This window comes from Ovis aries, chromosome 14, assembly GCF_016772045.2.
Source record: "Ovis aries strain OAR_USU_Benz2616 breed Rambouillet chromosome 14, ARS-UI_Ramb_v3.0, whole genome shotgun sequence".
Lineage (NCBI taxonomy): Eukaryota > Metazoa > Chordata > Mammalia > Artiodactyla > Bovidae > Ovis > Ovis aries.
In genome coordinates this window covers 55584918-55591529 of record NC_056067.1, presented here as the reverse complement: position 1 = coordinate 55591529, position 6612 = coordinate 55584918, and positions in this window count along the sequence as shown.

The window sequence follows — 6612 nt, the reverse complement described above, 5'->3', positions numbered from 1 at the left end:
ACGCAGGCGCACACCGGGACAAGGCGCTCTCCCGTCGCTACGGTTACCTACGAGGCCGCGCATGCGTAGAACTGCCCGGGCGCGCCCCCACTGGTGTAGCGGGCGCATGCGTACTGGCTGAATCGATAAAGGCGGAAGAGATTAAGGCTACTGGAAGTGCCTAAGGCTGGGGTCTTCTCTGCGCCCAGGCAAGGGAAACTTGTCCTGAGGGACCCTTTGTCCACCCCCTACTTCTTATCAGCCACCAAGCTGTGTCTTTTTTGCCCTCTGTTCCGTGCCAGGCTGCCAGTCACCGTCACAATGATGTCCTGTCGTACCTCACTACTCCCATGCCTTTTTTTGCGGCTCCAGTCACAGTGTATTAATAGGTTCCCCGAAGGATTCTTTCCCAAACGGTTTCATTCCTTCCTTTTAGGAAAGAGTAGAGGAAAGATAACCTCAGCTTTTCGGGCTAGAGAGAGGTGCGTGCTAAGCCACTTAAATCGTCTCTTTACTCTTTGCAACCCTGTGGATTGTTGCCTACCAGCCTCCCTTGTCTATGGGATTCTCCAGGCAAGAATACTGGGGTGGGTTGCTATGCCCTCCTCCCGGGGATCTTCCCGACCCAGGGATCAAACCCGCGTCTCTTATGTCTCGAGGATTGCATCCCAAATTGACTTCTGAGCGTGCTTAGTCGCTTCAGTCGTGTCCGACTCTGTGACCCTATGGACTGTAGCCTGTCAAACTCCTAACGAGAGGCATTTAGAATAAAAGATGTCCCACCCGGGCTTCCCAGGTGGCGCTAGTGGTAAAGAACCCATCTGCTAAAGCAAGAGACTTGAGAGATGCGGGTTTGATCCCTGGGTCAGGAAGATCCCTAGGAGGAGGGCGTGGCAACCCACTTCAGTATTCTTGTCTGGAGAATCCCATGGACAGAGGAGCCTGGTGGGCTACAGTCCAAAGGGTCACAAAGAGTCGGACACGACTGAAGCGCATTAGCATGCACGCGTGTCCTACTCACTTGGCTTCTTTGCTAGCCCAGACGCAGAAATCATTTTACATTCTCCCATTCATCCCATCATGGTTAATCCAGCTGTTACTTCCTCAGAGAGTCCTTCCTCTGACACACAGTCTATAATTCAGACTCATCTCTCTACTTAGTTTTTTATTCGTCCTCGAGGCTCGTCTCTCCACCATGAAATAGTCTGTATTTGTACACTGTCTTTGTCATCCCCTGCTGGAATGTGAGCTTCTAGCGGTAGAAGGTTGTTGGGAACTAGAATATCCTTGGCCCAGGGTGGGTTCGCAAACATTTTTTGTCGAATGAATGAAGGGACAGAATCTACGCCTCAAAACTGTTGGACTGTGTAGAATGATGATAAGGCTAGAGTCAGACATTCCTGGGTTTGAATTTTGACTCCATCACTCTCTACCTGTAACCTTGGCACAAAGGCTTACCCTCTCTCTGAGCCTCAGGTGTCTCACCTAGAAATGGAGATAATTGCTTTTTAGGTACCTTGAGGGCTTGAAGTAGTAATCCTTGTTGGGTGATAGTTATTATTTTGGCTGTTAGGTGGTGGCTTGTTATAACACTTGGGGAAGAACCTGTTTAACAAGTGATGTGGTGATTGGTTAAAAGTGTGAGGCTTGAAATCAGAAAACAGTGCCATTGCTGTGTGACTTTGGCAAGTGATTCCACCTCTCCGAGCCTCCCCTTCTTCTCTAAAATGGGAACAAACAATATCCACCTCATGGAGTCTTATAGAGTTCAATAAGAATGTTTGCCTAGTGTTTTCTTAGCACTGGCTGACAGGTGGTGGACCCTGCTGATTTTATTAGTATGATTTCATTCTTTCATTTTTTTCTTTTTTGTTATTTTTCATTTTATTTCTTCAGTACTTATTTCCCTTTTTTTGAGGAAGATAATTTTGTAAAACCTAAAATAATTTTTAAAACTGTTTTATAGTATAGTTGTAACATACATAAAGTGCTAAATTCTAAGTTATGGGTCAACTAAGCTTTTAATAGAGTAATACAGTAATGAAACCACGCATATAAAAAAAGAGAATATTGCCTGCAGCCCAGAAGTCTTCACATTTCCTCCTAATCATTGCCCCTCCAAAGGTGACCACCCTTAATTATAGCCTCTTTTGCTCAACATTATAAAATCCCTCCTATGGCAGTTGGTCATTCATTTCACTGTTGTATAATATTCCATTCTATGAATATGCCACGATTGAACCATTTTACTCTCAATGGACACTGGTTGTTTCTGCTTTTTGGCAATTATGAATGCTGTTTAAAAATTTTATTTATTTGTTTATTCCTGTGCTGGATCTTTGTTGCTGCATGGGCTTTTCTCCAGTTGGGATGAGCGGGGGCTAATCTCCATTTTAAGTGCTAGGGCTTCTCATCGCAGTGGCTTCTCTTGTTGCAGAGTGTAGGCTCTAGGTGCACAGGCTTCAGTAGTTGCAGTTCCTGGGCTTTAGAGCACGGACTCAATAGTCGTGATGCATAGGCTTAATTGCTCTGCAGCACGTGGGATCTTCCCAAACCCGGGATTGAACCTGTGTCTCCTGCATTGGTAGGCTGATTCTTTACCACTGAGCCACCAGGGAAGCCACGAATAGTGTTACTATGAATTATTTATTTAGATTTTCTTTAATTACTCTCAGTAATGTATCATAGTTTCCTGTTTAGAGATCTAGCAAATCTTTTGTTAGGTTTATTCTTAGGTATTTTGCTTGTTATGCTGATTCAAATCATATTTTTAAAAATTTCAGTAAAAATCTTTTTGTTCATAATGTTTAGGGATATAATTGATTTTTGTATGTTAATATTATATACAGTGAAGGGTAGCAGAATATATTACTCCCAAAATATCCCGCTATGACATAAGGATCGTTTTGAGCCGAAGACAGTCGAGAAACAGATACAAAAATGGTCTCTGCCCTTCTCTATTTGCCTAAAAGCTGGATATAAGTTGTTCCTTTTTTTTTTTTTCCTGCCGTGCCTTCTGGCTTGTGGGATACCTTAGTTCCCTGACCAGGGACGGAACCCAGATCCACAGCAGTGAAAGCGCTGAATCCTAACCACTAGACCACCAGGAAATGCCCTGTATTTTCTCTCCTTATTCAGCGTGATTCATCTAGATTTTTTTTTTTTTTTAGTTTACTACTTTTGGCTGCACAGGATGTGGGATCTTCATCCCCCAGGCAGGGATTCAGCTTTTGCCCCCTGCATTCACAGTGTGGAGTCTTCCACTGAAAGTGTGGACTTCCACTGGACCACGAAGGAAGCCCCCAGTCTAGATATTGTCTCCCGATCTGTTTCCCATTGTGTCTCATCTGCTGTGAAACTCATCTACTGATTTTTTAATTTATAAGTTCTAAAATATACATTGGATTCCATCTCCCTCTCCCCTCACTTTTAGATTCTAGTTTTCTGATGAAATTCTCCATCTTTTCATCTATTTTTTGAACTTATTCATCATAGTTACTTTAAAACCTGTGTCTTAATGTTAGTATCGGGATCACATGTGGATGCATACTTCAACTGTTCTGCAGACAAACATCTGCTTCCCCAGATGCCAGATGTGGTTAAGGTTTATGGCATCCTTATGGACTGGGGGCTTCCCAGGTGGCCCTAGTGGTAAAGAACCCACCTGCCAATGCATGAGACTTAAAAGACGTGGGTTTGATCCCTGGGTTTGGAAGATTCCCTGGAGCAGGAAATGGCAACCCACTCTTGTATTCTTGCCTGGGAAATCCCATGGAGAGAGGAACCTGGTGGGCTACAGTCTGTGGGGTCACAGAGTTGGACACGACTGAGCAACTTAGCATGCATGTATGGTCTGCTAGGAGGAGCAGACTTGTCAGAACATTCTACCTAATCAAAATAAGTAGATACATCTCCTACAACCCAGCAATTCTTTTGCTGATTAGAGCCCCCCCCCGCCTCCATCCTGTCCTTCTTCTGGACCACAAAGGGGCTTATATACTAGTGTTTGCTGCTGCTTCTGTGCTGCACTTAGTCATATCTGGCTCTTTGCAACCCCATGGTCTGTAGCCCACCAGGTTCCTCTGTCCATGGAATTTTCCAGGCAAGAAATACTGGAGTGGGTTGCCATTTTCTTCTCCAGGGGATCTTCCCAACCCAATGCTCTAACCTATGTCTCTTCTTCCTCCTGCATTAGCAGGTGGATTCTTTCAACAATGCGCCACCTGGGAAGCCCCAGGAAGCTCTCTGCTGCTGCTGCTGCTAAGTCGCTTCAGTCGTGTCCGACTCTGTGCAACCCCATAGACAGAAGCCCACCAGATTTCCCTGTCCCTGGGATTCTCCAGGCAAGAGCACTGGTTGCCATTTCCTTCTTCAATGCATGAAAGTGAAAAGTGAAAGGGAAGTCGCTCAGTCGTGTCCGACTCTTAGCGATCCCGTGGACTGCAGCCTACCAGGCTCCTCCGTCCATGGGATTTTCCAGGCAAGAGTACTGGAGTGGGGTGCCATTGCCTTCTCCGAGGAAGCTCTCTACCAGTGTTTATTGTAGCATTATTTGTTATGGTGGGAAATCAGAGGCAGCTCAGGTGTGGATCACTGAGAGGGTGGCGAGATTGACCTGGAATCTTATTCAATGGATTGGGTGGATTTTGGATGCACCAGTGCAATATGGAGGCATCTTAAAGATGGTACTGAGGGACTTCCCTGGTGGTCTGGTGGTTAAGACTCTGTGCTTCCACTGCAGGGGGTGTGGGTTCATTCTCTGGGGAACTAAGATCCCACATGTTCCACAATTCGACCAAGAAAATAAATAAAGATGGTACTGAAAAGAAAAAAGGCCCACCAGAATGACGTAATACCACCAATGTAGATTAAAAATTTTTGTTGTTCAGTGGCTCAGCCTTGTCCAGCTCTTTGTAACTCCATGGACTGCAGCACACTAGGCTTCCCTGTCCTTCACTACCTCCTGGAGTTTGCTCAAACTCATGTCCGTTGAGTCGGTGATGCCATCCAACTCTCATCCTCCATCGTCCCCTTCTCTTTGTATCCTCAATCTTTTCCATCATCAGGGTCTTTTCCAGTGAAAATTAAAGATACATGCGTCAAAAGGAATTATATTAAATAAGACTACTTATTGTTAGGAACTGAAATGTGTCCCCCGAAATTTCATATGTTGAAGCCGTTACTGCTGGTATCTCAGAATTCTATCATATTTGGAGAAAAGATCTATAAAGAGATAATTAAGATGATGGGACTTCCTTGGAGGTCCAGGAGGTCCAGTGGTTAAGAATTTGCCATATAGTGCAGGAGATGGAGTTCGATCTCTGTTCAAGGAACTAAGATCCCACATGCCTCACAGCCAAAAATATCAAAGCTTAAAACAGAAGCAGTGTCGTAACAAACCCAATGAAGACTTTAAAAATGGTCCACATTAGAAAAAAAAATCTGAAAAAGAATTATTAAGATGAGTTCTCACGACCTCCTGGTAGTCCAGTGGCCAAGACTCTGTGCTCTCAATATAGAGGGGTGCTGGGGTTCAATCCCTGGCCAGCTAGATCCCAGATGCAACAGCTAAAGATCCCACATGCCACAACTAAGACCCCTCAAAACCAAAGAAATAAATATTTTTCTTTTTAAAAAAGAGAGGAGTTCTCTAGGGTGGGCCCTAATCCAATATGACTGATGTCCTTATAAGAGGAGGAAATTTGGACACAGATGTGTGCATGCATGAGAAAAGACCACATGAAGATACAAAGATGGCTGCCTACAAGTCAGGGAGGGAGGCCTGAGAAGACATGATACCTGTCAACACCTTGATCTCCGACTTCCAGCCCCAGAACTGTAAGAAAATAAATATCTCTTGTTTAAGTCACCCAAATCTGTGGTATTTTCTTAGGGCAGTCCTAGCTGACTAATATACCAAAAGTGCACTTACCAAAAATACACGTTAAACACAAATAGTTGTCAATGGTGGGAAAGGGAATGGGACTGGGGGTGGGTTGGGTAGAGAAGGTATGGAAAGGCCATTCAGGTTTTGATATTCTTCATGAAGACATACTGATGCTTATTTGGGATAATAAAAGAAAATCTATTTTCCCCCCCAAAAGAAAGTTCTCTTTTATTTACACACACACTGCTAGTTTCCTGAATGTGCTGAGTCTCTGTGCAGGGTGATTCCAACTAGAACCTGGGCTTTGAGGGGGGAGGGAAACACACGCACCTAAAGACCCAGATGTGCCTTCTCAATGGTGCGTCTGGAGGGAGGTGTTCTGGAGGGAATAGGAGTTGCTCTGAGGATTTGGAGGGAGTGGGCAAGGTGGACAGGGTGCCCAAGACAGGGACTGTGAGTTTCCAGGTGGCTGAGGCAGCAAGCCTAGCTCTCAAAGATGGGGTCTGAAGTGACAGGCATGGAGCAGACAGAGGGACGAAGGGAAAGAGAAACAGAGTGAGTCAAGATGGAGTCAGCATGTGATTTGAGAGGGAAGGAGAAGATAAAAATGAGGAAGACATCTCTGGTGGTCTAGAGGTTAAGACTGTGCACTTCCAATGCAGGGCACATGGGTTTGATCTCTAGCCTGGGAACCAAGATCCAACACTGTGTGGCATGGCCAGGAAAAAAAAAAGATGAGAGTGGAA